Raw genomic sequence first — 25123 nt, 5'->3', positions numbered from 1 at the left:
TTTTGCATGACGTATTTTATTTTTACTTTCAACAACTGTGTCAAATAAGGTTCAAATCGGTTCATAACCTGATATAGCTGCCATATAAACCGATCTGGGATCTTGACTTCTTGACCCCTAGAGGTCGCAATTATTATCCGATATGCCTGAAATTTTGTACGATGGATCCTCTCATGACCATCAACAAACGTGTTTATTATGGTCTGAATCGGTCTATAGCCCGATACAGATCCTATATAAATCGTTCTCTCTATTTTACTTCGTGAGCCCCAATGGGCGCAATTCTTAAACGAATTGGCTGAAATTTTACACAGGCCTCCAACATATAATTTAATTGTGGTTCGAACCGGACCATATCTTGATATCGTTTTAATAGCAGAGTAACTCTTTTCTTATATCCTTTTTTGCCTAAGAAGAGATGCCGGGAAAAGACCTTGACAAATGCGATCCATGGTGGAGGGTATATAAGATTCGGCCCGGCCGAACTTAGCACGCTTTAACTTGTTATACCCTCCACCATTAGATGGGGGGTATACTAATTTCGTCATTCTGTTTGTAACTACTCGAAATATTCGTCTGAGACCCCATATAGTATATATATTCTTGATCGTCGTGACATTTTATGTCGATCTAGCCATGTCCGTCCGTCTGTCCGTCCGTCCGTCCGTCCGTCCGTCCGTCCGTCCGTCCGTCCGTCCGTCCGTCCGTCCGTCCGTCCGTCCGTCCGTCCGTCCGTCCGTCCGTCTGTCTGTCGAAAGCACGCTAACTTCCGAAGGAGTAAAGCTAGCCGCTTGAAATTTTGCACAAATACTTCTTATTAGCGTAGGTCGGTTGGTATTGTAAATGGGCCATATCGGTCCATGTTTTGATATAGCTGCCATATAAACCGATCTTGGGTCTTGACTTCTTGAGCCTGTAGAGTGCGCAATTCTTATCCGATCAGAATGAAATTTTGCACAACGTGTTTTGTTATGATATCCAACAACTGTGCCAAGTATGGTTCAAATCGGTCCATAACCTGATATAGCTGCCATATAAACCGATCTTGGGTCTTGACTTCTTGAGCCTCTAGCGTGCGCAATTCTTATCCGATCAGAATGAAATTTTGCACAACGTGTTTTGTTATGACATCCAACAACTGTGCCAAGTATGGTTCAAATCGGTCTATAACCTGATATAGCTGCCATATAAACCGATCTTGGGTCTTGACTTCTTGAGCCTCTAGAGTGCGCAATTCTTATCCGATTTGAATGCATTTTTGCATGAAGTGTTTTGTTATGATATCCAACAATTGTGGTAAGTATGGTTCAAATCGGTCCATAACCTGATATAGCTGCCATATAAACCAATCTTGGGTCTTGACTTCTTGAGCCTCTAGAGTGCGCGATTCATATCCGATTTGAATGAAATTTTGCACGACGTGTTTTGTTATGGTATTCAATAACTGTGCCAAGTACGGTTCAAATCGGTCCATAGCCTGATATAGCTGTCATATAAACCGATCTTGGGTCTTGACTTCTTGAGCCTCTGGAGTGCGCGATTCTTATCCGATTTGAATGAAATTTTGCATGAAGTGTGTTGTTACAATATACAACAACTGTACCAAGTATGGTTCAAATCGCTCCATAACCTGATATATTCAATAACTGTGCCAAGTGTGGTTCAAATCGGTACATAACTTGATATAGCTGTCATATAAACCGATCTTGGGTCTTGACTTCTTGAGCCTCTAGAGTGCGCAATTCTTATCCGAATGGAATGGAATTTCGCACGACGTGTTTTGTTTTGATACCCAACAACTGTGCCAAGTATGGTTCAAATCGGTCCATAACCTGATATAGCTACCATATAAACCGATTTTGGGTCTTGACTTCTTGACCCTCTAGAGGGCACAATTCTTATCCGATTTGAATGAATTTTTGCACGAAGTATTTCGTTATGATATCCAACATCTGTGCCAAGTATAAACACATCTGGGGATTTGATTTCTTGAGCTTCTAGAGGGCGTAATTCCTATCCGATTTGGCTGAAATTTTGCGTGACGTATTTTATTTTTACTTTCAACAACTGTGTCAAATAAGGTTCAAATCGGTTCATAACCTGATATAGCTGCCATATAAACCGATCTGGGATCTTGACTTCTTGACCCCTAGAGGTCGCAATTATTATCCGATATGCCTGAAATTTTGTACGATGGATCCTCTCATGACCATCAACAAACGTGTTTATTATGGTCTGAATCGGTCTATAGCCCGATACAGATCCTATATAAATCGTTCTCTCTATTTTACTTCGTGAGCCCCAATGGGCGCAATTCTTAAACGAATTGGCTGAAATTTTACACAGGCCTCCAACATATAATTTAATTGTGGTTCGAACCGGACCATATCTTGATATCGTTTTAATAGCAGAGTAACTCTTTTCTTATATCCTTTTTTGCCTAAGAAGAGATGCCGGGAAAAGACCTTGACAAATGCGATCCATGGTGGAGGGTATATAAGATTCGGCCCGGCCGAACTTAGCACGCTTTAACTTGTTTTGCCTAAGAAGAGATGCCGGGAAAAAGCCAAATTTATTATCCGACAGTGAGTTGTGTTAAACCCCTTGACATCCATTTTGAATTTGGGTCAGATCGGTCCAAATTTGAATATGGCTGCCATATAGACCGATATCTCGATTTAAGGTCTTGGGCCCATAAAAGGCGTAGTTATTGTCCGATGTCGCCAAAATTTCGGATAGTGAGTTGTGTTAAGCTGTTCGACATATTTCTGCAATATAGTTCAGAATGGTCAAGATTTGGATATAGCTGCAATATGGACCGATATCTCGATTTAAAGTCTTGGCCCCATAAAAGGCGCATTTATAATCCGATTTTACTAAAATTTGGCACAGTGACTTATGTTAGGCTCTTAAACATCCGTATCGTATTTGGTTCAGATCGGTTTATTTTTATCTATAGCTACTTAAAAGACCAATATTTAGTTATAAACAATCAACAATGACTTGTACTTATTAGTATTTGGTCCAAATCGGACTATATTGTTTTATACTCAAAATTCGTTTGCAATTTTATGGCAATCAAACAATGGTTATGTGTTTTATAAATGGCGCAAGCCACCAGGAGGAGCACCCCACTCCAAAATACAATCAAACGCTCATGCGTTCTTACCAGCAGGAGGTGCAAGTTACCCACAGTGACTCTTATCTCCTTGAGAAGAGAGAAAATTCCATTTAAGGAAAGCCTAATCTTGGGAACGCTACACCTTGGATTCCGCTAAAAATTTATACAAAATAAATTTAGTTGAAAGGCATAATTTTATTCTACATACCAAACTTCTGTCAAACCAGCAAAAATTCAAGCTTAAGCTTGAACAAAGACGATCGCGAAACCGGTTTATATGGAAGCTATATCAGGTTATAGAACGATTCGGACCGTACTTGGCACAGTTGTTGGAAGTCGTAACAGAACACCGCATGCAAAATTTCATCCAAATCCGAAAAAAATTTGCAATCCCCCACATTAAAATTAACTATTCGGGCAAAATTTCAAGCGGCTATCGTGATTTCGACAGACGGACATAGCTGGATCGACTCAGAACATCAAGGCGATCTAAATATATATTTTTTATGGGGTTTTAGAAGAATATCTTGAGGTGTTACAAGCGGAATGACTAGATTAGTATAACCCCACCCTATGGCGGTGGGTATACAAAGTAATGTACAACTATTCCTGATAGAACCGATAAGCAAAGTCTAAAGTATAACGTCGGAAGGGTGACAAAAAAAATATTCATTTGACATAAAGGAAATTTTCGCCAAGTAAACTTTTTTTCTGAAAATTATTGGACTTTGTTTAAAATAAAAGTAAAATTTTTTTGGGATAAAGTCTTGCAAGTATTGTGACAAATATACGGTTTTTATACCCTCCACCATAAGATGGGGGGTATACTAATTTCGTCATTCTGTTTGTAACTACTCGAAATATTCGTCTGAGACCCCATAAAGTATATATATTCTTGATAGTCGCGACATTTTATGTCGATCTAGCCATGTCCGTCCGTCCGTCCGTCTGTCTGTCGAAAGCACGCTAACTTCCAAAGGAGTAAAGCTAGCCGCTTGAAATTTTGCACAAATACTTCTTATTAGTGTAGGTCGGTTGGTATTGTAAATGGGCCATATCGGTCCATGTTTTGATATAGCTGCCATATAAACCGATCTGGGGTCTTGACTTCTTGAGCCTCTAGAGTGCGCAATTCTTATCCGATTGGAATGAAATTTTGCACGACGTGTTTTGCTATGATATCCAACAACTGTGCCAAGTATGGTTCAAATCGGTCCATAACCTGATAAAGCTGCCATATAATCCGATCTTGGGTCTTGACTTCTTGAGCCTCTAGAGTGCGCAATTTTTATCCGATCAGAATGAAATTTTGCACGACGTGTTTTGTTATGATATCCAACAACTGTGCCAAGTATGGTTGAATTCGGTTTATAACCTGATATAGCTGCCATATAAACCGATCTTGGGTCTTGACTTCTTGAGCCTCTAGATTTCTTATCCGATTTGAATGAATTTTTGCACGAAGTATTTCGTTATGATATCCAACAACTGTGCCAAGTATGGTTGAAATCGGCCCATAACCTGATATAGCTGTCATATAAACAGATCTGGGGATTTGACTTCTTGAGCTTCTAGAGGGCGCAATTCCTATCCGATTTGGCTTAAATTTTTCATGACGTATTTTATTTTTACTTTCAACAACTGTGTCAAATAAGGTTCAAATCGGTTCATAACCTGATATAGCTGCCATATAAACCGATCTGGGATCTTGACTTCTTGACCCCTAGAGGTCGCAATTATTATCCGATATGCCTGAAATTTTGTACGATGGATCCTCTCATGGTCCGAACCGGACCATATCTTGATATCGTTTTAATAGCAGACCAACTCTTTTCTTATATCCTTTTTTGCCTAAGAAGAGATGCCGGGAAAAGAACTCGACAAATGCGATCCATGGTGGAGGGTATATAAGATTCGGCCCGGCCGAACTTAGCACGCTTTTACTTGTTTACCCTGATAATACATTTCTTTCTTGATATAGAGAACATTCAGGGTTTCAACTAGGGTTTCAAGGGTTCTTTATTTATAATTTAATTTAACGTCAAATGTTTAAAATGGATTGTGCACATTGAAAAAGAAGCGAAGTTCAATGTAAAGTTGTAACATAATTCAAACTCGAGTTTTTACGAATTATAAGCAGATTTCAGTTGATAATTTTAACTCTTTTAGAGTATATTTAGATTTATTTCGATGTGATGAAACAGAATTAAGCCTTCCTTTTTCGCTCAACTCCATTATGGTTTTGTGTTATGATCTGCTGTATTCGTATGCTATTATTAGAACAAAATATTGATGTTGTTGTTTCCGCACATTTAAATACCTTCTTTGTGATGTACATTTCTTTTTCGCGTAAATGTTATTAAACAATGTATATGCCTTAGGAATTCTTATTGTGTTTTCATGTATCTCGAAGCTGCTCTAATGATTTTTGTCATTGGACATACCAGCATTTTTTTTACCGAGATTTTAAAAATTGATATTTTCAGAGTTTACCATCCATATTCGTTCTACCGGCTCAATATACTGACTGCTATTTCCTCATCAAAAAAAAGGAAACAGGAAAAACGTGTTAAATTTGGCCGTGCCCAAATTTGTATACCCACCACCATGTATATGTTAATAATCCTATTTTATTATAATTCCAGTATCATATCCATAGTTATATCCAAATAGGAGCTGATCTGGACCATATTTGATTCAGGTCCCGATAACAATTATGCAAATACAAGTTTCAGCAGAATCAGGCAATATATCCGCTTTTTATGGGATTAATATCAAAACCAGTAAGGAAAGGCAAAAGTCCGGAGGAGCCGACTATATAATACCCTACACCACCGAGTCTTTGTAATAGTTTTAATCTATAGCACATATATCTAAATTTAGTCAAACTTTAATTTTGCATACCTACTAAAATATCGAATAGAAACTTCGATTTTCTTACGATGGTACGAAAATTGTGGCTTCTGCAGCCTTAAAAGTCGCAACGCATAAAACATATATATGGGAATTTTACCTACATCTGATTCGATTTTGATGAAATTTTGCACGCGTATTGGGATGTCAATTAAAACATTTCATAAAAAAATGTTGTACAAATCGGACCAAAATTGTAGCTATTATTACTACAGCTTTAAAAGTCGAAACGATTAAAAGATATGTATGGGAACTTTACTAAATCTGGTTCGATTTTGATGACATTTTTTGCATGTAGTGCGACGTCAAGTAAAACATCACCTTCAAAATTTTGTAGGGACGGGACCAAAATTGTGTCTTTTACAGCCTTAAAAGACCATATCGGATGAAAGATATATATGGGAGCTATATATAAATCTGATCCGATTCTGACTAAATTTTTCACACATACTAAGACGTTAAAAAACCACTTCGTGCCAAATTTGGTAAAGATTGGACCAAAATTGTGCTTTCCACAGCGTTAATAGGTCAAATCGGATGAAAGTAATATGTGGGAGCTATATCTAAATCTGAACCGATTTTTTTCAAAATCAATATCGTTCGTTCTAGGACCAAAAAAGAGACTTATGCATAATTTTGTGCACATCGGACAACAAATGGGACCTGTACCTTGATTACAAGAATATATGGACAGACAGACAGACGAACCGACGGACAGTCCGACATAGCTAAATCGAATCAGGAAGTGATTCTAAGCCGATCGGTATACTTATCAATGGGTCTACATCGTCTCCTTCTTAGCGTTGCAAACAAATGCACAAATCTATAATACCCTGTACCACAGTGGTGGTGTAGGGTATAAATAGGAAGATTGTTCTATATGGTAGATATATGTATATAGTCTGATCTAGATCGGATCTCGGGAAGCTTAAAACAATTCATTATTTCAAATTTCAACGAAATCTGTTGAAACCCTTAACCCTTAATTGGCAGATCAATCTATATGTCAGCTTTATCCTAATTTGTTCCGATCTGAACCATATTAAAGTTAGATGTCGGGAGGCTTAGAGTTACACACAGTTTCAAATTTCATTAAAATCAAGCTTTCTAGGCTTCAGACCCTTAACCGGCAGATCGGTCTATATGGCAGCCATATCTAAATATAGTCTGAACTTGACTATATTTATGTCGGATGTCGGTAGGCTTAAAACAACGCACTGTTTAAAATTTCAGCGAAATTGGGTAATTAATTAAGCTTTTAAGGGCTCAGACCCTTAAACGGCAGATTTGTCTATATGGCAGGTATATCTAAATACAGTCCGATCAGATGTCGAAAGGCTTAGGTTAGGTTAGGTTGAAAAGAGGGTTCAGATATTAATCCGCCCCATGCCACTATGGACATACAGCTAAGCCAATATTCGGCTTGTTGTGCGCCCTAAAAACCTCTAAAAAGAAAATTTTAAGTTAGGCATTCCGTGCTGCTTACAAAATCCTTAATTGTTTCAATACCACTCTCCTAAGTTGGTTCATGTCTGATATTGTGTCTCCACCTAAGTACCGGTATCTGTTAGACGCGAAAGCCTGGCAATGACAAAGGAAATGCTCCAACGTCTTATCATCTTCCCCGCATGCCATACATATGCTATCACTTGCCACACCGATTTCACATAAGTGAGCTCGTAGTATTATGTGTCCGGTTATGATACCAATAGCTGAACTGACCTCCTTTTTTCTTCTTTCAGTAATAGCCTCGTCTTCTCACGATCCGGATCACCAAAGGATTTTCGCAGTCCTGCACGCCGTTATAGCGGACTGCTTCGACCCGAAAGACTTCGGGTTAACCAAGTTTATTGACGGCAGTCCTTTGGCCTTCACCGCCAAATCGTCTGCCTTTTCATTTCCCCTTACTCCTTTATGGCCTGGCACCCAAACTATGAGAATTTTGCCATCCTTAGAGAAGGCGTTAATCTCCTTCTTACACTGCAAGACGGTTCGTGCCCTTACCGTCCTGGTTGTTATTGCCTTATGGCAATTTTACTGTCGGTAAAGATGTTCACACTCGACGTCCTCGTGTTAGCACCACAAAATTTCACGCATTCCGTGATCGCCCGGATTTCCACCTGCAGGACCGTCTTATGGTCAGGCAGTCTAAAACAGATCTCAGTCCCTGGCTTCTAAATGTTAACCCCCAGGCCCACTCTGTCCTCTAGCTTTGATCCATCCATGTAACATGATCTTCCAGATGGTAATACTACGGTTCCGTCAATCCAAGACGGTGCAGTGGCAGCAGTGCCTCCCACTCTACTTCAAGGTTCATCTCAGGTATCCGATCGGAAACCTCTTCCCTTCCTTTCAGGTTTCCTATCGTTGCCTCTAAGATACCGCGATGGTATGAGGTGCTCCCACCCTCAATCCATTCTCCCATCGCCTTAAGTCTCATAGCCGCAGGGGCTGCCTCACACTTAATCTTTATGTCAATGAGTCGGAAATCTAGAATAGACTGTGCCGATGGCAGCAGTGCGTCGCACTCGACTTCAAGGTTCATCTCAGGTATCCGATCGGAAAGCCCTTCCTTCCAGGTTTCCTATCGTCGCCTCGATTATACCGCGATGGTATGATCTGTTCCTATTCTCAATCCATTCTCCCATCGCCTAAAGTTTCATATCCGCAGTGGCTGCCTCACACTTAATCTGTATATCAATGGGTCTGATATCTAGAATAGTCTCCAGTGCCCTAGTGGTCGTGGTCCTCATCGCTCCGCCAATGCCAAGACAACATGTTCTATGAACCTAATGTATGGTTCTTATGTTGCACTTTTTCTCCATAGCAGTCCACCAAACTAATGAGGCGTAAGTAAGTATTGGTCTAATCACGCTCCTGTAGAGCCAGTGGACTATCCTGGGATTCAGGCTCCATTTTGAGCCTACGGCCCGTCTACATAGTGCCCAATATCTATGAGCCTTCTCTGTACGCTCCCGAATGTGACACTTGCAATTCAGTTCCCTGTCCAAAATCACACCTAAGTATTTGACCTTGTCAGATATCGAAATCGTCTTATTGAGGAAACGGGGTGCGTTAAATTGGCCAACTGGGTTAACATTGAGATCTCTGGGTCGAGCCCAGTCATATGCCTTATGTAAGACCCTTTCGGTATTTCTGAATAGCTCGTTCGGATCCTTACCCCTTAGAAGTATTATAACGTCGTCTGCGTAGCAGACGGGTTCAAATCCCTCCTCAGTCAGCATCCGTAATAGGTCATTTATGGTAGTCACCAATAGGAGTGGCGATAAAATGCCCCCCTGTGCCACTCTCTCCCTTATATTTATGCCATTGGACACACAATTTTTCCACCTGTTCCTTATTTTATGGTTTATCCAGTCTTTAAGGACCGGGTCCACCCGGTACTGGTCTAAGGATTGGATCATTGTGTCGGTCCGCATATTGTTAAAAACCCCTTCGATGTCAATGCATACCGCCAGTGTGTACGTCTTGGCATAGAAGGATTCTTCTATTTTATGCATTACCTCGTGTAGGACAGTCTCCACCGACCTTCCCTTGACATAGGCTTGCTGTTTGTATTTGAGCAGTTCGCTGGATGTCCTACTCTTTATCATGGTGTCCACAATACGTTCCATGATTTTGAGTAGAAAGGACGTAAGGCTTTTGGGTCTGTAGGCATTTGGTGTCGCATAACTTGCCTTGCTGGGCTTAGGTATAAACATCACCCTTGCCTACTGCTAGGTTTTCGTAGTATATGAAAGTCCTAGGCACGCTGTGAAAATATTGGTCAGACGAGGCGCGACATAGTCTGCCTCCTTCTGTAGTAACGCCGGAAATATTCCATCAGGTCCGGGTGACTTAAATGGTTTGAAGTTCCTCAAGGATTCCTTGACCATAGATTCCGTTATTATATACCTTCGATCAACGTCATTATTCCAAGATACCGGTGTCTCCGTGAGTCCCGTCGTATCCTGTGGAAAATGGGTTTTCATCAAAAACCTCAACATGTGCTCCGTTGTCTCCGCTCTCACTCCCATATCGTCTACTAAAGTTTCAGTTTGGACATGGGTTTTTGAGAGAAACTGTTTTTTCTTGGTGGCGTCATTAATGCTATCGACCTGTTCGTAGAAAAGCTTCCAGGAGTCACGTTTTGCCGCTCTGGCAATTTTATTGTATTCCTTGAGCCGTGTGTAATACACATCCCAATAAACTTCCGCTTTTTTACGACATGCTCTGTTAAAAAGTCTGCGGACCTCTTTCCCAATATTGCGAATCTCCCTGGTCATCCAGGGGTTTTCTTAGGCTGATTTCTTATCCCGAAGAGTTGCTCACTGTTTAAAATTTTAGTGAAATCGAGTAATATAAAGCTTTTATGGGCTTCAGACCCTCTGTCGGCAGATCCGTCTTTATAGAAACTATTGGGTTGCCCAAAAAGTTATTGCGGATTTTTTAAAAGAAAGTAAATGCATCTTTAATAAAACTTAGAATGAATCAAATATACTTTTTTACACTTTTTTTTCTAAAGCAAGCTAAAAGTAACAGCTGATAACTGACAGAAGAAAGAATGCAATTACATAGTCACAAGCTGTGAAAAAATTTGTCAACACCGACTATATGAAAAATCCGCAATTACTTTTTGGGCAACCCAATATATCCAAATATGGTCCGATTTGGCCCTCTCAAGAACGGAGTGCAGCAAAAAGACGTATCTGTGCCAAATTTCTGCTCAATATTTCAAATTTTAAAGGACATGGAGGTAAGAGACACGGAAATCGTTAAATCGCATTAGAATTTTACGACGATCCGGCGACGACGATTTGTAGGGTCGGAAATGGATATTTCGATGTGTTGGAAACGGAAAAACTAATGAATGTACGAGCAGACAATTGCAATTATATGCGAGCCCATGGCCTTGGTTGGGACTATTTACTTGTGTACATACAGAGTAATGTGCAATACTATGAGTATTTTTGCCAACCACTGGTCTATAAGATCAAATTCTCACCCCTTCTCTCTAGTAGGAGAAAAATTATGGGTCCGGCTCAAGAATAATCGTTTGCGTCTACCGTAGCACTTGTGCAATTAACGAATGTTTGGTTTTACAACAAAAGGAAGGTCCTTCTTTCGTAGACGAGGCTGCTAAAGGGTTTACAATAAACAAAGTAGCTACGCTCAATAATACTACTTTTATGGCTAACGTTTTATATGGTGAAGCCAACCGTTACACGGTTACAATAAAAGCAAAACTTTGTGATAAAAGTATTTTGTTTGTCGTAAAAATTTCCCAAACGTTTTATTTATTTTTTTTTTTTTTGCATGTAGAAATGGAGATGGCTTGTTGTTAACTACATGAACTGGAAGATATTCACCTTGTTAGTTGGTCTCCCAATTATGAATCTTTTAATTCGAGGTGAGTTTATCTAATCTGCAGATACTTTCATTTCATGGTTTATCATCTATTCAGACAAATTCCGTAGCAGTTCGTTGGTATTTTCATTCTTTTTTCGAATATTGGAGAGCATTTTGTAACATACAATTAAATTTTATAAATAATTTTCTCGAATAGACTTGAGAAAAGAAAAACAAAATTTCAAATTCACTCCCCTCAAATTATAGGCTCAATCAAAAATTTTTAATTTCATCTCTGATATCAATCAAATTTGCAAAACAATTTCACACGTTACAAAGCCACATACAACATACATGGCGTAGGTAATTTAGGCTAAGATAGATTTTTTTCCAAAACTCTAATTGGTAGTTATATATCAAAGCTGGGTATACGAAAGCATTGTATAAGAGCTATGGGCCATAAAAAAATTTACACTAAATGCCCGAAGAAAGCTGAGATCGCAGAGATTTTTGGACTATAAACTGCTAATTTATCTGAGATTATTAAAATGTTATTTAAAATTTTTAATAGGCGGTTTCGATGGCAAAGACATTAAGAACCGTTCTATTGAATTATAGCTATCTGTGATTTATATATAGAAAGATTGCCAAAATTTCAGATAAGCTAGAAATGTATTCAAGAAATTAACATTATTAGGTCATCTCAGCCAGAGGTCGTATTGATGGCATTAAAGTTGGGTAAAACCAAAAAGATTCAAAGAACCTATCATGGGGGGGATGAGTGACATATTTAGGCAAATGTTTGAAGATGGTGCCGCCTTACAAAATGATTCGTTGAACATTTCAAGGCTTGGCAAAAGCAATGACAAACTTTTGGTATGTCAGACGGCTAAGCCAGTGATTCGTTATTTGGTTCGAATTCAATGTAAATTTCGATATTCAAACATTTCCACTACCAGCCAATACCATTGAATGGCGGCCACTGGAGGCTCTTTTCGATGCGGAGGCTTGTAATCATAATTAAGAAAATGTTTTAACTCTTGATTAATTAAGATTTTAATAATTTGGGATTTGGATGGATGAGTGTTCATGATTTGTTTCAAGCCATTTTCATGTTGTTTATCTATCCGAGAAACAACGCATTAACAAAACTAGCCATAGACAATTTAATTACTACAATTTTATGTAAATTGTTATGGGAAACTTGTGCGCGTTTGATAGTCTTTTGTTTTGCTAAAGATTTGATGTGTTTAATTTTTGATTTCTTTACACACTTTTTTCCTCTTTAGTTTCGAGAATAGGCACGCTTACAATGTCAAGCAGCTACTACTATCTATAATGGTTGCTTGGTGCCATGTAAGCAAACATTTTGGTTTCAGATAACTGCCTCAAAGTTAAAGTTGTAATTGAAAGCTATGGATATTATGCCTCAAGCTATATGAGATGATCATACACATTAAGGGAAAGGGTCTAGATAATATAAAGATGAGTGTTAAGGATTTTCATAGCTAAGCTCATCTAGGCTAAACCTACGTGTCTCAATACTAATCTGAACAAGTACGAGCGTGCTAAGTTCGGCCAGGCCGAATCTTATATACCCTCCATCATGGATCGCATTTGTTGAGTTCTTTGGACCAAATACTAATAAGTACAAGTCATTGTTCAATTGTGTTTAACAAAATATTGGTCTTTTTAGTAGCTCTATCGAAAAATAAACCGATCTGAACCATATACGACACATATGTCGAAAAGTCTAACATAAGTCACTGTGTAAAATTTCTGTGAAATCGGATTATAAATGCGCCTTTTATGGGGCCAAGACTTGAAATCGAGAGATCGGTTTATATGGCAGCTATATCCAAGTCTGCACCGATTTGGGCCAAGTTTCAGAAAAATGTGTAAGAGTCTAACACAACGCACTGTCCCAAATTTCAGCGAAATCAAACAATAAATGCGCCTTTTATGGACCCAAAACCGAGAGATCGGTATATATGACAGTTATATCCAAATCTGGACCGATCTGTACCATATTGCAGAAGTAAGTCAAGGGGCATAATCTAACTCACTGTCCCAAATTTCGGCGACATCGGACAACAAATGGGCCTTTCATGTGCCAAATACCTTAAATCAGAGGATCGGTATATATGGCAGCTAAAATATATTCAAATCTGGATCGATCTGGCCCAGATTGACGAAGGATGTCGAAGGGCGTAACACAACTCACTGTCTCAAATTCCAGCAAAATCGGATAATAAATGTGGCTTTTAAGGGCCTAAGACCCTAAATCGGAGCATCGGTCTATATGGCAGCTATATCCAAATCTCTTTCAAGGCAAACAAAAAACAAGTAAAAAGGCGTTAAGTTCGGCCGGGCCGAACTTTGGATACCCATCACCTCGGGTATATATGTAAATCACCTTTCATTCCGAATCTCGACCGATCTGGACCAAATTTACGAAGGAAGTCAAAGGGTTTGACACAACTCACTGTTCCAAATTGCATCAAAATCGGATATTAAATGTGGCTCTTTTGGGCCTAAGAGCCTAAATCGGAGGATCGGTCTATATAACAGCTATATCCAAATTTGAACAGATCTGAACCAAAATGACGAAGACTGTCGGAGGGCCTAATACAACTCACTGTCCCAAATTTCAGCAAAATCGGATAATAAATGTGACTTTTATGGGCCTAAGGCCCTAAATCGGAGGATCGGTCTATGTGGCAGCTATATCCAAATCTGTACCGATCTGGGCCAAATTGACGAAGAATGTCGAAGGGCCTAACACAACTCACTGTCCCAAATTTCAGCAAAATCGGATAATAAATGTGGCTTTTATGGGTCTAAGACCCTAAATCGGAGGATCGGTCTATATGGCAGCTATATCCAAATGAATAAGGACTGTTATGCTATTGCAGCTATATCAAGTTATAGTCTGATTAAGAGCATATATGAATTGAATGCTGAATATTGTTGAAGTCATTGTGTAATATTTTAGTCCAATCGGATAAAAATTGCGAAATGTAGGGGCTCAAGAAACAAAATCGTTAGATCGGTTTAAATGGAAGCTGCATCAAGCTATAGATCGATTCAGACCATATTGTTGAAGGCCATGGGAGAAGCCGTTGTACAAAATTTGTGCTAAATCGGATGAGAATTGCTCTCTCCAGTAGCTCAAGAAGTCATGATCGCAGATCGGTTTATATGGCAGCTATATCAGGTTTTGTACCGAATTACCCCATACTCATCACAGTTCTTGGAAGTCATATCAAAATACCTCGTGCAAAATTTTAGCCGAATCAGATGAGAATTGCGCCCTCCAGCGGCTCAAGAAGTCAAGATCCAAGATCGGTTTATTTGGCATCTATACCACGTTGAGAACGGATTTGAACCAAACTTCGCAAAAGAAATGGAAGTGATACCAAAACACCACGTGTGATACCAAAACACAGCGAAATCGGATAACAATTGCGTCTTCTAAAAGCTCAAGAAGTTGGAAGTGATATCAAAACACTACGTGCAAAATTGCGCCTACTAGAGACTGAAAAAGTCAAGATCCCTGATCGGTTTATATGGCAGCTATACAAGGTTTTGTACCGTTTTGCGCCATACTCATCACAGTTTTTGAAAGTCATATCAAAACACCTCATACAAAATTTCAGCCGAATCGGGTGAGAATTGCGCCCTCTAGAGGCTCAAGAAGTCAAAACCCAAGATCGGTTTATATATCACCTATATCAAAACATAGACCGATTTGAACCATACTAAGAGCAGTTGTTGGAAGTGATACCGAAACACTATGTGCACAATTTCAGTCAAATCGGACGAGAATTGCGCCATCTAGAGGCTGAAGAAGTCAAGACCCAAGATCGGTTTATATGGCAGCTATATCAGAACATGAACCGATTTGGCCCATTTACAATCCCAACAGACCTACACTAATAAAAAAGTATTTGTGCAAAATTTCAACCGCCTAACTTAACTCCTTCGAAAGCTGGAGTGATTCCGAAAGACGGACAGGCGTACGGACATGGCTAGATCGACTTAAAATGACATGACGATCAAGAATATATTGGGTCGCCCAAAAAGTAATTGCGGATTTTTCATAGTCGGCGTTGACAAATTTTTTCACAGCTTGTGACTCTGTAATTGCATTCTTTCTTCTGTCAGTTATCAGCTGTTACTTTTAGCTTGCTTTAGAAAAAAAGTGTAAAAAAAGTATATTTGAATAAAGTTCATTCTAAGTTTTATTAAAAATGCATTTACTTTCTTTTAAAGAATCCGCTATTACTTTTTGGGCAACCCAATAGATACTATTTATATGGGGTCTCAGACGAATATTTCAAGGTATTACAAACAGAATGACGAAATTAGTATACCCCCATCCTATGGTGGAGGGTATACAAATTTAAACAAGTAAAAAGGCTTTAAGTTCGGCCGGGCCGAACTTTGGATACCCAACACCTCAGGTATATATGTAAGCCAACCTTCGTCAAAATACGATGAAAAATGCATACCTTATGCCCCATAGCTGCTATATCGATATATGTTCTGATTTGGACCAAATACTAATAAGAACAAGTCATTGATCAATTGTCTATAACAAAATATTGGTCTTTTTAGTAGCTATATCTAAAAATAAACCGATCTGAACCATATACTACAGGGATGTCGAAAAGCCAAACATAAGTCACTGTGTCAAATTTCAGTGAAATCGGATTATAAATGCTCCTTTTTATGGGGCCAAGATTTTAAATCGAGATATCGGTCTACATGGCAGCTTTATCCAAATCTGGACCGATTTGGGCCAAGTTGCAGAAAAACGTTGAAGAGCCTAACACAACGTACTGTCCTAAATTTCGGCGACATCGGACAATACATGCGCCTTTTATGGGTCCAAAACTTTAAATCGAGAGTTCGGTCTATAAGGCAGCTATAACCAAATCTGGACTGATCTGTGCCATATCAAATCCCTGTCCCAAATTTCGGTGCCATCGGACAATAAATTCGCCTGTTATGGGCCAAAACCTAAAACAGAAAGATCGGTTTATATGGCAGCTATATCTAAATCTGGACCGATCTGAACCAAAAGAAGAAGGATGTCGAAAGGCCTAACGCAATTCACTGTCCTAAATTTTGGCAAAATCGAATAGTAAATGCGCCTTTTACGAGCCTAAGACCCTAAATCCGCGGATCGGTCTATATGGCAGCTATATCCAAATCTGGACCGATCTGGACCAAATTGAAGAAGGATGTCGAGTGGCTAAACACAACTCTCTGTCCCAAATTTCGTTTACATCGGACAGTAAATGTGCCTTTTATGTGTTCAAATCCTTAAATCGAGAGTCCGGTCTATATGGCAGCTATATCCAAATCTGGACTGATCTGTGCCATATTGCAGAAATATGTCGAGGGGCTTAACTTAACTCACTGTCCCAAATTTCGGTGACATTGGGGAATAAATAGGCAGCTTAAACTTTGCATAGATTCTTTTTCTGTTCATAAGCAGGTTAAGTTCGAAGATGGGCTATATCGGACTATATCTTGATATAGCCCCCATATAGACCAATCCGCCGATTAGGCCAATAAAAGCCACATTTACTATCCGATCGATTGCCATGTTCGCAATAATTACTGACATGTTCCATAAATGATACATCCTGTCTGCAATACTCATTTTTGTACGCTAAAGACGGTGAAATTATAACGACTTCTGAAAAAGAATACCAACCATACTGCTGTCATTAATAATTTAGTACATTTGAATACTTAATTAAACAAAACATTCAACCATCCAGACACTGTCAACAAGCGCATATACAACAAAGTGAAAACAAGGTGCCACACACCGTGTTTACGAAAAGCAGAAATGAAACAAAAACCCAAGATGAGTGAAATAGTGCTGTAACTACCATCAACCGAAAATTAAAACTTTTAATTTAACAAATGTAACTCACCATTCAGGGGCTGAGATAGTTTGGTGGCACCCCATCAACGCATAATATTTGCATTCAATTTGGTTAAGGGAACAACACTACTAAGGTTATGAGATTAACGCGATTAAAAATACAGTCATTAATCATACCAACTTCTGGGGAACGTGTAAAACGAGGAGAGGGATAAAAAAAGAATTACGAAATGCTTTGTCATCTTCTTTTTATACCCTCCACCATAAGATGGGGGGTATACTAATTTCGTCATTCTGTTTGTAACTACTCGAAATATTCGTCTGAGACCCCATAAAGTATATATATTCTTGATCGTCGTGACATTTTATGTCGATCTAGCCATGTCCGTCCGTCTGTCCGTCCGTCCGTCCGTCTGTCTGTCGAAAGCACGCTAACTTCCGAAGGAGTAAAGCTAGCCGCTTGAAATTTTGCACAAATACTTCTTATTAGTGTAGGTCGGTTGGTATTGTAAATGGGCCATATCGGTCCATGTTTTGATATAGCTGCCATATAAACCGATCTTGGGTCTTGACTTCTTGAGCCTCTAGAGTGCGCAATTCTTATCCGATTGGAATGAAATTTTGCACGACGTGTTTTGTTATGATATCCAACAACTATGCCAAGTATAGTTCAAATCGGTCCTTAACCTGATATAGCTGCCATATAAACCGATCTTGGGTCTTGACTTCTTGAGCCTCTAGCGTGCGCAATTCTTATCCGATTGGGATGAAATTTTGCACGACGTGTTTTGTTATGATATCCAACAACTGTGCCAAGTATGGTTCAAATCGGTCTATAAACTGATATAGCTGCCATATAAACCGATCTTGGGTCTTGACTTCTTGAGCCTCTAGAGTGCGCAATTCTTATCCGATTGTAATGAAATTTTGCACGATGTGTATTGTTATTATATCCAACAACTGTGCCAAGTATGGTTTAAATCGTTCCATAACCTGATATAGCTGCCATATAAACCGATCTTGGGTCTTGACTTCTTGAGCCTCTAGAGTGCACAATTCTTATCCGATTTGAATGAATTTTTGCACGAAGTATTTCGTTATGATATCTAACAACTGTGCCAAGTATGGTTGGAATCGGTCCATAACCTGATATAGCTGTCATATAAACAGATCTGGGGATTTGATTTCTTGAGCTTCTAGAGGTCGCAATTCTTATCCGATTTGGCTGAAATTTTGCATGACGTATTTTATTTTTACTTTTTAACAACTGTGTCAAATAAGGTTCAAATCGGTTCATAACCTGATATAGCTGCCATATAAACCGATCTGGGATCTCTACTTCTTGACCCCTAGAGGTCGCAATTATTATCCGATATGCCTGTACGACGGATCCTCTCATGACCATCAACAAACGTGTTTATTATGGTCTGAATCGGTCTATAGCCCGATATAGATCCCATATAAATCGTTCTCTCTATTTTACTTCGTGAGCCCCAATGGGCGCAATTTTTATACGAATTGGCTGAAATTTTACACAGGTCTCCAACATATAATTTAATTGTGGTCCGAACCGGACCATATCTTGATATCGTTTTAATAGCAGAGCAACTCTTTTCTTATATCCTTTTTTGCCTAAGAAGAGATGCCGGGAAAAGAACTCGACAAAAGTGATCCATGGTGGAGGGTATATAAGATTCGGCCCGGCCGAACTTAGCACGCTTTTACTTGTTATGTATAACAGTAATGGTGACGCGAGTTGTTTGATTAGTATAGACAAAATAAGCAAAAGCGTGCTAAGTTCTGCCGGGCAGAATCTTGGGAACCCACCACCATGGATTCTGCTAAAAATGTTTACAAGCCAGCAAAAATGAAAGTTTTTAGGAACCGAACAAGGACGATCAAGCGACCGGTTTACATGAGAGCTTTGTCAGGTTATAAACTGATTTGGACCCTATTTGGTACGATTGTTGAAAGTCGCAACAGAACACCGCATGCTCAATTTTAGCCAAATCGGACAAATATTGCGGCTTGTAAGGGCTAAAGTAGTCAAATCGGGAGATCGGTTTATAGGGGAGCTATATCAGGTTATAGACGATTAGGACCGTACTTGGCTCAGTTGTTGAAGGTCATAACGGAACTCCACGTGTAAAATTTCAGACAAATTGGACAAAAATTGCGGCTTCCAGGGACTCAAGAAGTCAAATCGGGAGATCGGTTTGTATTGGAGCTGCATCAGGTTATATACCGATTTGGACCGTATACGACACAGTTGTTGGAAATCATAACATAACACTACATTCAAAATTTTAGTCATATCGGACAAAAATTGAGGCGTGTAAGAGCTCAAGAAGTCAAATCGGGAGATAGGTGTATATGGGAGCTCTCTCAGGTTATAAACCGATTTGGACTGTACTTTGCACAGTTGTTGGAAGTTATAACAGAACACTACATGCTAAATTTAAGTTTAATTGGACAAAAATTGCGGCTTCCAGGGGCTCAAGAAGTAAAATCGGGAAATCGGTTTATATGACCGGTTCGCACCGTACTTGGCTCAGTTGTTGGAAGTCATAACAAAATACAACATTGAAAATTTCAGCCAAATCGAAAAAAAATTTGCGGCTTTCAGGTGCTGAAGACATCATATCGGGATTTCGGTTTATATGGTAACAGAAGTTACATAGACTTCTATGCTGATGGTTCCAAACTAAACAACCAGGTGCATTTTGGGGTGTACTCTAAAGATTTAGAACTGATCATATCGATAATGTTATCCTTGCTGAAATCTGTGGGTTTGCCTCTAGCGACATGTAAGCTAAGTTTTCAGGACCAGGCCCGAAATACAACGAATGATAGGTGTTCACAAAGAGGAGGCTGTGAGCATTCCAAAACTATGTGGCCTAACCTAGACTTGGAGAGGTCTACTGCTTTGCTGTCATTGGCAAGAACAGACGTCTCTGTCATTGTAACCTTCACGACAGGTCACTGTCTAATCGGAAAACATGCTGACAGACTGAAAGTTGCCAGCAACGACTTTTGCAGAAGCTGTGAGGACATCGAAGAAGAAGAGACTATAGAACACCTTTTGTGTGTGTCCGGTGTGTCTGACTGTTATATGAAGGAGTTTCACTTTAGGCTGTCATTTCTTTGAGAACCTGTCTGATTTAGCGGATGTGAAAATTCGCAAGTTATCTGGATGGTTCAATGGTAGGCACTAGAAGGCATCTTCCTTCTTTTGTTCCTGTGGTATCACAATGGACGAAAACGTCTAAGTGAGTCTGATGACAGACTGTCACTTAAAAGTAGCATAACCTAATCATATCTCAATCTGAACAGATATGGCTCATTTGTATTTAGCATCTGTGCAAAATTTTAAGCGGCTACATTTACGCCTTCGACCGCTTTCGTGATTTCGACAGACGGAAGGACGGCCAATGCTAGATCGACTCAGAACTTCGAGACGATCAAGAACATATACACTTTATGGGGTCTTAGACGAATATTTCTAGGAGTTATAAACGGAATGACTAGGTTGGTATAAACCTATCCTATGGTGGGGGGTATAAAATGGGTGACCCGAAATTTTCACCCAATCAACAGCTCAGCACTCCGTTGAAAAAAAGAGTTATTAATTTTTCATATCCCAAGACGAAGGACCATCCCCGTACTTTACAAAAATGCCAGATCTTGAATATGGTTCTACGATTTAAGCGAAATTTTGTTTGCAATTATAACCCAAAATCGCGCATTTCTTAATAAAATGTTTGGGTCAGGCAACATAGTGAAACACACCCAGGACAATAAATGCGAATTTAATAAGCCCAGGGCCTAAAATATGGTAGCTTTATTCAAATATAATCCTATCTTGACCATACTCGAACCTACAACATTTCACTATTTTATATTTAAGAGAAATCGGATATTAAATACGTCTTTTATGAACCCAAGATCACAGAGATCAAAGAGATCTCACCGTTAGTTTCAAAATACATGAGTTACGTATGTTAGATTTTCGCATTTTTATACACACCACTATATTTATTTGTCATTCCGTTTGCAACAAATCGAAATATCAATTTTCAACCCTATAAAGTATATATATTCTTGATCGTCGTAAAAAATCTAAGACAATCAAGCAACGTCCGTCCGTTTGTCTGCCAAAATCACGCTACAGTCTTTAAAAATAGAGATATTGAGCTGAAACTTTACACAGATTATTATATCCTCCACCATAGGATGGGGGGTATACTAATTTCGCCATTCTGTTTGTAACTACTCGAAATATTCTTCTGAGACCCCATAAAGTATTTATATTCTTGATCGTCGTGACATTTTATGTCGATCTAGCCATGTCCGTCCGTCTGTCTGTCGAAAGCACGCTAACTTCCGAAGGAGTAAAGCTAGCCGCTTGAAATTTTGCAAAAATATTTCTTATTAGTGTAGGTCGGTTGGTATGGTAAATGGGCCATATCGGTCCATGTTTTGATATAGCTGCCATATAAACCGATCTTGGGTCTTGACTTCCTGAGTCTCTAGAGGGCGCAATTCTTATCCGATTTGAATGAATTTTTGCACGAAGTATTTTATTATGATATCCAACAACTGTCCCAAGTTTGGTTCAAATCGGTCCATAACCTGATATAACTGTCATATAAACAGATCTGGGGTCTTGATTCCTTCAGCTTCTAGAGGGCGCAATTCCTATCCGATTTGGCTGAAATTTTCTTTCAACAACTGTGTCAAATAAGGTTCAAATCGGTTCATAACCTGATATAGCTGCCATATAAACCGATCTGGGATCTTGACTTCTTGAGCCTCTAGAGGTCGCAATTATTATCCGATTTACCTGAAATTTTGTGCGACTGATCCTCTCATGACCATCAACATACGTATTTATTATGGTCTGAATCGGTCTATAGCCCGATACAGCTCCCATACAAATCGATCTCTCCATTTTTCTTCTTGAGCCCCTAAAGTGCGCAATTCTTATTCGAATTAGCTTACATTTTACACAGATCTCCAACATATAATTTAATTGTGGTTCAAGCCGGACCATATCTTGATATCGCTCTAATAGCAGAGGAAATCTTTTCTTATATCCTTTTTTGGCTAAGAAGATATGCCGGGAAACGAACTCGACAAATGCGATCCATGGTGGAGGGTATATAAGATTCGGCCTGGCCGAACTTTGCACGCTTTTACTTGTTTTTCTACTCACCACCGACGGATGGGGGTATATTAATTGTGTCATTCCGTTTGCAACACATCAAAATTTCCGTTTCCGACCATATAAAGTATATATTTTCTTGAACAGCGTAAAAATCTAAGACAACCTAGCCATGTTCGTCCGTCTGTCTGTCTGTCCGTCCGTCTGTCAGCCCGCCTGTTGATATCACGCTACAGTCTTTAAAAATAGAGATATTGAGCTGAAACTTTGCACAGTTTCTATTTTTGTCCTGCCTATCGAAGATGGGCTATATCGGACATATCATCATATAGGTCCCATATAGACCGATCCGCCGCCACATTTAGCACAGTGAGTTGTCCAGATCGGTCCAGATTTTGATATAGCTGCCATATAGACCGACCCTCCGAGTTAGGGCCATAACAGCCACATTTATTATCCGATTTTGCTGAAATTTGGAACAGTGAGTTGTGTTAGGCCCTTCGACATCCTTCTCCAATTTCACTCAAATCGGCCCAGATTTGGCTATAGTTGCCATATAGACCGATCTCTCGATTTAATGTTTTGGACCCATAAAAGGCAGATTTATTGTCCGATGTTGCCGGAATTTGGGACAGAGACTTAAGTTAAACCCCTCCACATATTTCTGCAATTTGGTCTAGATCGATTAAGATTTGCATATAGCTGCCATATAGACTGATATCTCGATTTAAAGTCTTGGCCCCTTAAAAGGCACATTTATAATCCGATCTGAAATTCGACGCAGCTATATATGTTAGGCTATTCGACATCCGTGTGGTATATGGTTCAATATTTACTAGCGTATTAATTTCTCAAAGTTAAGACAATAATCTAATCCACGAATTGGAATTGTTTGTTTTATATTAGCTTTTGGAATTTATTACATGTATATGGTCGTAATCTTTGCATTATTTTACGGTGTTTTTATGGATTTTGAGATTCAATTTGAATTTATAATAAAATTTTTTGTTGAAACTAATATAATAATAATTCTGATGTGATACCCGCGAAATACCATAAAACGGCTTATTTACAAATATAGCTATTAAATTTAGCAATATACATAATTTTGTGTTTTTCCCTCAAGCTATGTCAATAAATTCACAGCAAAATTTGTTTCATGGCTAGGTCTGTTTGCTACTTATTTCGATCACTGTTAATGCTCCATTCGATATCCATTCGTAAATATTGATAATTGTAAACACACATAAATATCTTGCGAATAATTGCATAAATTTCCATACCATAGAGAGTCTCTAAACTCTTGATGTTCATAAAGGTTTTATTTGCGAATCGCACACCATATATCTATGTGGGAGAACTATAGCGACGAAATCACAATATGACTAAATTAGTCGAGGTGATATTTAGCAAATTTATATTCGTTGATTAGATTTCTTTAATAAAGATTAGGATTAATGTCGTTTAAAATATTGCCTAGAAATCTCGAAAACTTAAAACCAGATTTATAGACAACATCGACAGACTACTCGTGCTAATGCATACACATACAATAAACAAAACATTTGTATATACAAAAAAATATATACATATTTCCATTTTTTTAGTAAATAAATTTGTCTGAATTATTAATCCACTTATTTCTTATATCTTCCTTTGACCATTTGGTTGGGTTTAGATGTGGATATTATATGTAAATTCAGGAACTGCGGGGTAGTTCTCTCAAACCAATAACGTAATATGCCCAAGGAAATAAGCTCAAAAAAATCCCTGGCTTAACGGAAGATTCGCAATATTGGAGAATATAACAAGACAATCAAAACGTGCCCCCTGGAAGTTTTTCTGCGAACAGGTCGATGGCGTTAATGACACCGCCAAGATGAACAAGTACAAGTTGGATACCCACCAGATGTAAACCACCTTTCGTCACAATCCGGTGAAAAATGCATACCTTATGCTCCATAGCAGCTATATCGAAATATGTTCCGACTCAGACCAAATACTAATACATGTCATTGTTCAATTGTGTAAAACAAAATATTGGTCTTTTTAGTAGCTATATCTGAAAATAAACCGATGCGAACCATATAGGACACGGATCTCGAGAAGCCCATCATAAATCACTGTGTCAAATTTCAGTGTAATTGGATTAGAAATGCGCCTTAAATGGGGCCAAGACCTTAAATCGAGAAATCGGCCTATATGGCAGCCATATACAAATATGGACCGATTTGGGCCAAGTTTCAAAAAAATGTTGAAGATCCTAACACAACTTACTCTTCCAAATTTCGGCGAAATGGGCCTAAGAAACTAAATAGACAGATCGGTCTATATGGCAGCTATATCCAAATCTGGACCTATCTGAGCTAAATTGACGAAGGATGTTGAAGGGCCTCACGCAACTTACTGTTCTAAATTTCAACAAAATCGGATAAAAAAAGTGGCTTTTTTGGGCCTAAGACCCTAAATCGGCCGATCGGTCTAAATGGGGACTATATTCAAATCTGGACCGATCTGGGCAAAATTGACGAAAAACGTCGAAGAGCTTAACACAACTCACTGTCGCAAATTTCAGCAAAATCGGATAATAAATGTGGCTTTTATGGACCTAAGACCCTAAATCGGGGGCTATATCAAGACATAGACCGATACAGCCCATCTTCGAACTTAA

This window comes from Stomoxys calcitrans, chromosome 2, assembly GCF_963082655.1.
Source record: "Stomoxys calcitrans chromosome 2, idStoCalc2.1, whole genome shotgun sequence".
Taxonomy (NCBI): Eukaryota; Metazoa; Arthropoda; class Insecta; order Diptera; family Muscidae; genus Stomoxys; species Stomoxys calcitrans.
This window is presented reverse-complemented; position numbering follows the sequence as displayed.